The 8776-nt window shown below is 39.5% G+C and overlaps 1 pseudogene; it reads right to left on the bottom strand.

Annotated features, from left to right (window-relative positions):
* Positions 1-312: 312 nt before the first annotated feature.
* On the bottom strand, positions 313-1368 carry LOC133880958 (probable proteasome inhibitor; annotated as a pseudogene).
* Between the last annotated feature and the right edge of the window lie 7408 nt (positions 1369-8776).

Here is an 8776-nt window from a genome sequence, read left to right on the forward strand (position 1 = left end):
ACATAGACAACCCTAAACTATACCTACACCGCACAAACTTGCACAACAAGATCATCTCCAGTTGAGTTTCAACTATATAGGAGGCTATTTTTGTAATTTTACACTATGTGAAATTACAAGAATACCCTTCTATATAACTAACTAGCTCATCTTCAATTCCTCTCTATTAAAGAGGTTCCAGTTCCCAAACTTCCATCTTTACCAACAAGCTTGAACCCTTGCATCTACACGTTGACTACCACACGTCGATCTCCACCATACAAACCAATATTTATTATTATTATTATTATTGCAAATTTAGTTATATAATATCAAGCTATTAGCCCCAAAGTAAACAAAATTAGGGAGAATTAAATACATAGCTGGATAAAAGGGGCTGCTTATGCATACATAAAAAAGATGAGGGGCGAGAGAAAACAAAGTTTATTGAAACAGAGAGTTCTAAATGAAATCTGAACCGTTCCCAAAATGTTCTAGGTCTGGGTGTGTCCCATTCCCAGGCCTCCGCGGGGCTCTTGCAAAACGATTAGGCTCAAAACCAGGAACATCAGGTGGACCATAGGGATCAAAATGAACACTTGGAGGTACACCCATTTGTCCTCCAGGGAAAAAAGGATCTCCCCGAACTCCGCCATGCCAGAGAGGATCATTGGGTCCTAGAAGCATGCTTCCACCAATTCCAAAATCACCCCTGGTTGGGTACATTCCAGCACCAGGCCCAGGAAAGAGATCACTACCACCAATGGGATTAATAGAAGGATATGCCATTCCTGAAGGATGAGTTTGAGGGCCTGAAGGTCTGCCAATTGGAACACCAATGGTTATATTACTTCTTGATGCTTCACTGGTCTCCAAACTTGATGAATTGGGTTCCGAAGAACCGTCCAATTTAGACACAAGTTGAGCATCCAGAATCTTTACCAGCTCCCCCAGATTTTTGAATTGCGACGAACAATTGGTGCCCCTACTTTCTACAACATAATCTCCAACACTAATTTGTAGATGGACCGGCTCGGCAGCCCCGTCAGCGAGAGCATCGATCAGTAACTTATCGTGCATCGCAAGGCACTTCACCAGCACCTTCTTCGAACCCTTCTAAGGGTTCGTGTAAACGAACGCGTACTCGTCGTCTAATTCCTGCCAGTTGTCCATGCCCACCTTATCGGTGGACGGAGAGGATAAGGCGGTGTCGGAGAAGGCGGCGGGTCCGGTGGCAGTGAGAACGTAGCCCGAGGCAAGAAAGGAGGCGTGTACCGCGAAGGCGATCTTGTCGTCGTTGTTGCGGAAGGACAGCCTCGCTGCCCTGATGATCACCATCACCCTCTTGTCGTTCGCCATTGCTGCTTTCTTTTTTCCTGATCGATTTCGAGGTTTTTGCTGAGGAGGTGTGGAGTTCTGCGCGTGTCAAAGGAAACTGATATAGCAAGCAAAGTCGGTTAAACAAAGAGCCCAGTTGTACAACACGTGTTAATTCAAATAAAAGTATACGTGTCAATTCAAATAAGAGTATTTTTTTTTAAATGAAACAGAAAACTTCATTACTGAATATGAGCCACATAGGGGATTACACTTGACCAAAGGCCAATACAAATACAAGAGAAGCTCATACATGCCCGAAGGCAAAAACCACTGCCCGTAGGCCATTGTGACTAGAGATAAAAAAAAACTCCACCCACTAAGTCAGGAAAAACCTGATTTAAGGCAGTCTACCATGTTGTAGACTGTGACAAAGATCAAGAATATACAAAACAACAGCTACCCAAATAATAAATAAACATTACAAGGATTAGACTTTAAGTCTCTCTTAACAATAAAGCACAATCTATCACAAAGAAGAGAGGCAGATCTAGCATCAAGCCATCAAACAGTCCCCATAATGTCTGAAAATTACAAAGGTAAACCGTAACAGAAGACACAAGCAAAAAATCCAACACAGTGTCGACAGAAAAGACAAAGGCGGACTTCGCCGGAGACGGCGGCGCGTGGAAAACACACGCCATCACCAGTACTACCCAGCCGAAGATCAGCCGTCGTAGACGCCATCCCCACCATGCAAGGCCAGAAAATGGCGGAACGTGGCCATCACGTGTGCCAAAGAGCAAAGGACTCTCTGGAGCGTGCAGGCCACGCGCCGAACTCCGACATACGGCGTGACCTGTGCAACCAGCAGCAGGAGCAGACGGCGACGGAGAGCTCGGTTAAGGGGTGCGTGTCTAGCAGAAATCGGCGGACGTGCGTAGATCTGGCTTTAAAAATCTGAAGAAAAACAATAGAAAACCGGCCAAAAGCACTCCGACGACGACACAACAAGCCGGCCACTCCCCCAACTTGAGCAACTAGCGTTGAGACTTCATACCTGAGCAAAAAAAAAACACAAACCACCATAGCCCAAAGGGCTAGGTGAACAGCAACCCCTACCGGATCAACCGGGGGAACAAAAGCTCTACAGCCCTAATGGCTGAGAGAATAACTAACCTCCACTAGTAAAACCAGGAAGGGACAAAAAAACTCTCCAAAGCCCTAAGAAGGCTAGGAGACACCACCTTCAACGATAAGCTCTCTCTCAAGAAAAAACGAGAGCTTCTCTCTCCTCAAGAAGCTTTTAAATAAGAGTATTGTTAATATGCTATGAAATTATCTTTTTATTTTTTTCAAAATTAATGTTGAAGAAAATCATATTATATAGAAATATAAAAGCAATAGCGGAATAATATAAAATAGAGACAAGATATTTTACGTAGTTCGATCTATGACTTACGTCAACATGATAAAGTGTCAAAAGGACTACATTATACTTTTATTTCTTGATGAATCTATAATACAAATTATTCCTATTTATAGAGATGTAAGGAGAATACAAAAAGGTATGAAAGAATATCAAATCTTGATTATAATCAGTTATAATCAAATCGTACAATCTCATATATTCTCCTACCATATCTTATCTAACGGAAATGTTACTATTATTACAACATTATTAAGATTTATCCACCAAAAGTATAAAATGAGATCCAAGCTTATTTCTATCATACTTTTGCATTTTTATTTTTAATATTTTTTATTTTTATTTTTTTTTCAATGAAGGATTGTCCCAATAGATAGCGTAACCCCACAGATTAATATTCCCAAAAGACATGTTATTCTTTTGACTCTTGTTCAATTATTTTTCAAATTCACCATTGAATCTGATAGATTTGATAATAAAAACAAAAAACAAAAAATATGGACAGAATTGGACAAGAGTTGAACATAAGAGAAATATGGCATTTATCTTCCCTAAAAAATTAATATTTATATAAGAAACGTTTGGTTTCCACCTTTTATCCATCTCTATACAAGAAATGGACAAATCCAACATTGAATATGTGAACCACACGGAGCAAACACATGATCTCACAGATTCAATGATATATTTACAAAAGATGGGCAGGAATTGGATGTGTATCAATTCTCTAAGTATATTATTTTACATTTGAAAATGTGAGACCTAATGCGAGTCTCACAAATTCAATGGTGAATTTGAAAATGAGATGGGTATGAAATGAATTTGTATCATTTTTCATTATTTTATGATTATTTGTAGTCGAAATACAGTAAACATATACTAAAAATCAAAGCAGTAAATAAAGTCCCGCGAACTGACAGGTGTGACACTTAGACCCATCAAACTATAATTTTGCTGCAATTAAGCCACTTTCTACAATTTTTTTCAAAAATACCCTTATTTTCATTAAAAAAAAAAAAAAAAAAAAAACTAAGATTAAAAATCAAAATTTTATGCAAATTCTTTTTATACTAGTTGAACCTTACTTTATGTATTTTAGTATTTAATCATTTTTTATATAAATTTAATTATTATTTTTAAATAAAATATTAGTATTTTTGGAAGAATTACAAAAAAGTGGATTTATCGCAACAAATTTGTAATTTGATAGGGTCTAAGTGTTATACATGTTAGTTCGTGAGGCTTTATTAAAAAAATAGTTATTAGTTGAGGAGTCAAAACATATTCAACCCATGAATTTAAAAATTTTCTACTACATACAAGTCCACCAGAACTCAAATCGACCGTAAATTACTATACTATATAGAAAGAGGGATATCACTACTCCGATGTACTTCTATTTTCATCATCTCTGTGTATTTTTCAATTTCCTAAAAATAAAATAAAATCCTACTCTTCGGAGTAACTTTTCTGGCTGGACTCATTTTTTGTGACAGTCGCAGGGATATTTTGCTGGCTTCCATCCTGCTGAGCCAGAGCCAAAGCCAGAGGCAGAGGCAGTGGCAGTGCCGCCAAGAATACAGAGCATCAACATCGATCAACTTATGCCGGATGTTATGGTAGAAAAATTAGCAGCAATGACAATGAAAAAGCATCAAATAATGGCGGCGGCGGCGAGTGTTGTGCAGTTTGCTTGGAAGAATTCAAGGACACGGAAAGGTGCCGAGTCTTTCCAAAGTGCAACCACAAGTTCCATGTGCTGTGGATTAATGCTTGGCTGTTGCGCCAAAATCTTACTTGCCCACTTTGCCGTAATTCCCTAGAAGATACAGTATGGGATCTTCATCGAAAACGTGTATCAGTCGCCGTTGCTGGAGATGATCGTGTTTATAAAGATGGATTGATTTTGTAAACTTTTCGTGTGTGATCAACTCTGTGATCAGAACAGAGTCATTGATAGAACAAGTTTGAAAGACAGATTGATTTTGTTAACTTTTATGTGTCATCTTCTTTGTATCAGAACAGACTACACAGTCATTGATAGAACAAGTTTGAAAGAGATGGCTTTTTATATATATATATATATATAATTTTAATGAACAGAGTATGTGTTTAATAAGAGGTTGCTTGCAATAAGAGCTTAATAAGTTATTCCTCCAAATTTATTCTTACATGTCGATTTGGATCGATTTGCTTAGGTCATGGGTGTAACCCGCATAATTTGTAAAATTTAAATTAGATTTTTTTACCAATTATAAACAAAATCTTAAAAGACTAAAAATTTCATGTAAATTCATTTTTATACAAAATTTATGTCAAAATTCATAAATTTATATAAATTATTATTATTATTTATTAATTTAAATTCATATACACATCGAAACGGGTCGTGTTTTGACTAATCCAATACAACATGTTTATTAAATGAGTTATTCAAGTCTGGTTGTATCGAGTCAATCTAACACAATCTATTTATTAAACGGGTTAGCAAGTCATATTGTGTCACCTGCTAATTTAAATTAAGGGTTAAATAGGTTTCACCCCCTGTGGTTTAACTCCTTTATTTTTTGCTCCATATGATCGTTTCTTATAGCAGATGGTACTTTGGTTTTGGCGAAAGACAGAGATGATACATCTGTTCAAATTTTCGTCCAGAAACTAACGATTGTTCACAGTAGTGCCACTAAACACCTTTTAAAAGTCGACACCTATCATAGATGCCATATAAGTTTGCCATTTCAGCTGCAGGTATGACGTGTACATGCCACATCGTCACTGCCATTGCCACCCACAGTGGTGAAGGGGGGGGGGGGGGGGGAGTGGCCATGGGGGTGGTTCGGCTACCCCGAATACTCTCATTTTCTCTTTAGGGGTGGCCGAATCACCCCCAAGGGCTATGAGGGTAGTTCGGCCATGGGCAAAATGGAGATGGCTACCCAAAAGGGTGACTCAGCCAACCCTTCTTTTGATTTTTTAATTTTTTATATTTTTTAAAGCTTTTAAAAAAATAAAAATATATAGCAGTGATATGGTGCTGATGTGACATGTACACGTTATACCCATAGCTGATAGGACAAACTTATGTGACATTTGGGATATATGTCTACTTTTAAAGAGTGTTTAGTGGCACTGACTTGGACTACCGTTAGTTTTTTGACGGAAAATACTATTCTCATCTTTCCCCAAAACCAAGATATCATTTGCTATGATGCAAAAAATAAATGAGTTAAACTACAAGGGGTGAAACCTATTTAACCCTTAAATTAATCGCATAAAAATTGAGAAAATTAACCTACTTAATTAAATAGGCTGAATTGGAGTTTACCTATAAATTAATCCGATGTGAACCCGCCACGCATAACACCAGTGGATAGCCCTAATCCACTCTCAACTGATCAAAGCTACGCTAGCAATAGCCTGGAAGTTTGCTGCACCACTTGCTATAGAGGTTCTTGCACCAAACAAGTTTTTATTTGCTGTCTCCTTACAAAGCCATGTTGATCGTATTCTCCTGCAAGGCCCTTGGAATATAAAGGGCTCTCTACTTCTTCTCCAACCATGGACTCCAGGACTCACTATTAACGAGGTTTCACCTCATCTTTGTCCTTTTCAGATTCAGATCCATGGGCTACCGTTGCAAAATATGACATCTAGGAATGCTGTGACGATTGGTAAGGGGCTGGGAAATCTACTGGAGGTTGATAATCTGGATTCTCTTGGTTCCATCTGCCGTCAGCACCTCCGTATAAAGGTTGAGATCAATACCCTAATCCCTTTAGTTCCTGGATTTCTGTTTCCACGGTCTGGAAAGGAATCCATCTGGACAAGTTTCAAATATGCGCGTCTTGCTGACTATTGTACGCTCTGTGGTCTTATTGGGCATAAGAAATATGGTTGTCCGAATCCTCCTCAACCATTGCCTCGAGAAAAATACTCTCTTTCTCTCAGGGCAACAACGATTTCAGGTCCCAGTTGGATAATGGTTCCTCCTGCAATCTCCTCGGAAGCTCCTACTTCATGTCAAACCAAAGCTCCTCTGGAAGTCTTTCATGGTGATGAGTCACGAGGTCTGCAACTCGTTCCGTGTTCAACTCCTCTGCAACACAGCTTGTACGTGCCAATGGACCAAGTGGAAGATATTCTTTGCTCAAACAAGAAACTTTTGGATTCCAACCACGTTACATTGCAGTCCATTCCTCTTTGGATGGATGCATCTTCTTTTGACACGTCATCCACTGCCAGTGATAATATCTTGCCGAGTCCTAGCCCCAGTTACCAAGACAATGGTAAGTCCACCCTTATCTCAACGCCATCTGTTTTTTCCACCGATCCTTATCCTGTCATCCTTGCTACAGAATATCCCCCACCCATAATGGACACCACTTTAAAACCCATCCAAGAAATGTCGAAGCCCACACCATCACCCCTCATCCAAGAATTCTCAGAGCCCAAACCATCAACACACTTAGGCCTAAATATTCTACCCCCTCAGCCCTCTCAAATAACCCTATCCCCACTAGCCTTCCCTCTCCATACGGTTAAGCCCATATACTCATACCCGAGTATATTACCTCAGCCCAACCCACATACTTTCTCCAGAAAGCACAGCCCATCTCCAAACATGACCCGCTTTCATCCCTATTACCCAAAACCATTCCGGGATAAAAAAACAAATATGTCTGCCATTCTCCCCTCCATTATCTCCTTCATCTTTCCCCCCACCCTCTCTGACCGTTAGTCCTGTTTCAAATAGGAAAAAGCGAGTTACTTTTGCTGTTGAAGAAGATATCCCCATATCATTCCTTAAATCCCAAAAAATTTCATACTTTGCTTCCCCTGGTTCTCGGGTAAACATGGAAAGGGTAGCCCTCTCTCTTACAACTTTGAAGAATTCTACCTTCTCTTTGGGTCCAATATCCAACTTTTTGATGCATACATTCCCAACCTCAATTGGTGTTTCTCCCACTATGGCTCAAAAGGTCACTGCTCTTAAAAGTCCTTCCCGAAGATACACTCGTACTAAGAGAGAACAGCTGCGCCTGTTCAATCTTGCAGTTTATGAAGATGCAAGAGGCTTGAAGATTTCATCCTCTTCTGTCACTGAAGCTGAAGCGCAAGGAGCGGGTCTCTATAGGCCCCCTCCTTAACAATGAAAACACTTGCTTGGAATTGCAGAGGACTTACCCAACCCTCTGCAATTTGCAACCTCAGGGTACAAGTCAGAAAGCATTCCCCTGATGTTCTTTTCCTTTCTGAAACCAAAACTCTGCCTTCTGTTGCTTCTAATATTTTGAACAATCTTGGTTACTATTCGTTAGTTCATGTTCCCCCTGTTGGATCAAAGGGTGGACTTTTGTTGGCCTGGCGCAATGGAGTTGATCTTGAATGCTTTGCGACCAACAAAAATATTATAAGTGCTTGGTGCTATTGTGATCCACCCAATAACCCATGGATATTATCTTGTGTGTATGGTCCCCCTTACAACAAAGATAACATTGATTTATGGAAAAATTTAGCTGCTATAGGTTCTAAATATTATGGGCCTCGGCTGTGCATAGGAGATTTCAATCGAATTTTAGATCAGTCTGAAAAATATGGGGGTCGGCCCTATGCAAGTTCTTCAAATGATGCATTTCGTAGTTTCCTGAATACTCATGGATTAGTTGACCTTGGATTCTCTAGTTCCCCGTTTACATGGTCGAACCATAGATATGGCAGGCATCTCATTAGAGAAAGACTGGATAGAGGTGTTGCATCCACCCAATGGATACATCTCTTCCCTACTTTCTCAATTCAACATCTACCTGCTCATGCTTCAGATCATAATGCCCTGCTTCTGAATACTGTTACTCCAAATTCTAATCTCTCTAAGCCTTTTCGCTTTGAGGAATTTTGGACTAAGGATCCCTCATGTGCTGATGTCATTTCCTCTACTTGGAGCTCGACCTTGTTGGGTAGGTCATCATACATTCTTGCACAAAAGTTGAAAACTACAAAGGCTGCTCTCAAAGTCTGGAATTCTATTCATTTTGGTAATATACAACAGAGAAT

Source organism: Alnus glutinosa, chromosome 11 (assembly GCF_958979055.1).
Source record: "Alnus glutinosa chromosome 11, dhAlnGlut1.1, whole genome shotgun sequence".
NCBI lineage: Eukaryota > Viridiplantae > Streptophyta > Magnoliopsida > Fagales > Betulaceae > Alnus > Alnus glutinosa.